Genomic DNA, 3,132 nt, shown 5'->3' with positions numbered 1-3,132 from the left:
AAAATAACACTCTCAATTGTGGTGGTGCCTGTCAGTTAAATGTTAACTATGACGGTTGTATGGGGGCCACAGTGTGTACACAATAAACTTAGTCCTCAGCCCAGACTTCCACCAAAGGCTCTGCTGTCTGAAAGGTCGATTGTATGTGGGTGTCTGAAACAAAAAAAGAAACTAAACCACTCACAGCCTTTTACATTATGTGTGTGTATTTGTTTTTTTTGGCTGCCTGTAGCCGAGAAAAAAATGCTATGAAATGTGCCAAACTGAAAGAAACTATATAACATCACATCAGAGGGACTTTACCTAAAAGTATAAAGCATCATGCTAGCACCATGCTAGTTCACAACAACAGCTGTTTGTGTTTAAAGGTTCAAATAACACAGTGTATTTTAAAATTGAACATGTTACACATTAAGTGTTTTTCTTCTTTCACCCCAAATAGAGAATAGAGTTTAGCTATTATAGTAACTGTTACTGCTGCCTGTGTTTTGCCTCTGAAAACAGGATAAAGTGCAAACTAATGCTTGTTGTCTAATGCTCATCCACACTATTTATTTATTTCTACTGCTTAAAAATACCAAGGCCAGCTATCAAATAGATGTAAACTGATTCTATTAGACTAATCTGCTATTGTATTACTGAATAACTTAGGTTATCAAGAGCCTGTGGGCATCTGGATTGACTGGTCTCAATTCATACGCTCATAGGTTACTGTTTCATGACTATACTGTTTTAATTGGCCAGTGCAGCCTCAGCTTACCTTGGAGCTCCCCTCACCACAAACCGCAGTTACATAATGGATATAATTTGGGGAAGGATGCCAGCTGTATGAGACCTTTAGGTCAACTAACCCACTTTAAACACTTCCATCTGCTTTGTGTTGTTTCAGTTGTTCTTTAACTGACAAAGTCCACATTGTAAAATCTATGTGTTTGAAGTGTAAAAAGCCAAAGGATAATGATTTTGGCTGGTTAAGATTGCGGACCAGACTGGGAAAATACAGATTATTTCATCAGAATGAAACTTCAGAGAACACGTTACACTTTTTCTTTAGCACGATTCTTGCTTGAAGGAGAACCTGCCTCTCGGCAAAAAACCTCAAGCTGTACTTTCCAGCAGAAAGCAGCTTCATCTAAATGGGAGGAAAATTAATACCCTGCGGCAGGCAAGCCCGAATGGTCTATTTGTGTGAGCTAATGATTAACTACTCATTTTCTTTTTAACAAAATATTTGAAGTAAATTACAAACTTATTTTACAAGCCATATTTCTCTTTATATATGATGCAACAGTAAATCTTTCTCTGAAACTGCCTTTGAGGACATTTGGCCAAGTTCTCTGCAGTATGTGGTCTGTCCGTCAGCAGTCATTTGCTCCAATAAAGACTTGTTTTTTTTCCCTCTTTTCCCTCAGTTCAAACCACAATCCCTCTCGGAGTCAGTTGTCTGCTTGGGTAATGGAAAGGGGAGTATATCTTGCTAATTCTCGCTAATTTATTTTCCATCCATGGCAGAGCTAACCCTGCAGGGCACAAGGCAGTGGTTACAGCTTGTTGAGCAGCATCGTGTCATAGACTTACACACATACTGTGAACTGTGTGATTGTAGTTTTTCATTCTGAAATGTAGTTCTTGTGGCCTGAGGACACAGATTTACTTTACTTTGCTCTTTGCCTATAGGCTCCTTCTTTGCAACAAATTTAACAAATTTTGCTCAGGACTAATAATCTCAGCATAATCTCACTGACTGACAGACAAAGAGCCAACTCTTAAAGCTTATAACTTCATAACGGAATAAACTGAATGAGAGGCAAAGAAAGAAGACCAGTCTACATCAATGCTAGCAGCACTGTTAGGCTTTATTTCAACACGTTCTCACTCCCTAAGCATAATATTTTACGCTAGGTGACAAATCGTCAACATTTTACGCTTTCGGGCACCCAACACGTTCCTACATGACGAGATCGGAAAAATGACAAAACATGAGAACCCTTTCGACTCAATCTACACATTTTCGTTCATTTTCTTAAAATCGCTTTGGAAAACACTATTTTACGAAAAAAAATAAGCAAATCATTATTTTTAGATTAGATTAAATTACAAATACAAATTGCAGTTGTTTCCTTTCTATAACAGAAAAATTAGTTTTAGTGGTTGAATGTTATCGGTGATTCATTTCACTTTTCAGTAGCCTGGCTCAAATTTGGATTTCAAAATGGGAATTCGTTTTTTTATTTGCCTAATGAATAACAACATAATTTTTAGTTTTAAATAAGTTTATTTTTTTAAAGATTTTCAAAAATATTTGTGTTTTGACAGTTTCTAGTGTATTTCCTGGGTTTACCATCAGTATATTAGCCGAAATTAGTATTAACACCAATCAGAGAAATCACTGTTTCAATTTGGGATTGTGGGTCAAGGATCTTTTTCTGCAACATTGTGAACAAAACACATTTTTGTTTAATCAAGGTTGATATCATACAGGCAGGTGCACATACTATCTCAGTGTTGTAGCTCCAAGTAAGTCTGCTTTGGATGGTTACAGCTTTCTAGCTCATAATAAAAAATACCTATGGCGAATATGAATGCATTGTAACTAGAGATGGACCGATCCGATATTACCTATCGGTATCGGTCGGATACTGACGTAAATTACTGGATCGGATATCAGAGAAAAATAAAAAAAAAATGTAATCTGATCCATTAAATATCAAAAAGCACCTCACAAAACTTGCAACACGGAGTAACTCCCAACTCGGCTCATAACCGTAGCACGTGGGAGCAGTACGCATCATGTGATAGAGCAGCTGTGTGTATTTGTAGCCTCGCTAGCAATCCCGCATTTTCCCGGAAGTTATCCCAGAGAAAAGTAAAGCAAATGTGTAAGTTCATCTCTGGATGTTTATAAAGCATTCCCGCGTTAAGCTTGACAACCGATATATTGAGCGACTGCCTCTTCTCTCTCCCTCCTTCTCCTGTTGCTACTTCAATCATGAAACTGATCAATGATCAGCTGATCGGCTTTTCTGTCACGAGTCCGTCTCTCTTGTTTGTTTATTGCTCACTTCGCGCCAGAAAGAGGAAACCAGCGGCTGAACAACAGCAGCACGTTTAAGCTTGATAAGCTGTTGTTAG

The sequence above is a fragment of the Pundamilia nyererei genome, unplaced genomic scaffold (genome assembly GCF_000239375.1).
Source record: "Pundamilia nyererei isolate P.nyererei 1_Seehausen unplaced genomic scaffold, PunNye1.0 scaffold00115, whole genome shotgun sequence".
In the NCBI taxonomy this organism is placed as follows: Eukaryota; Metazoa; Chordata; class Actinopteri; order Cichliformes; family Cichlidae; genus Pundamilia; species Pundamilia nyererei.
Note: the sequence above shows the minus strand (reverse complement) of the source record.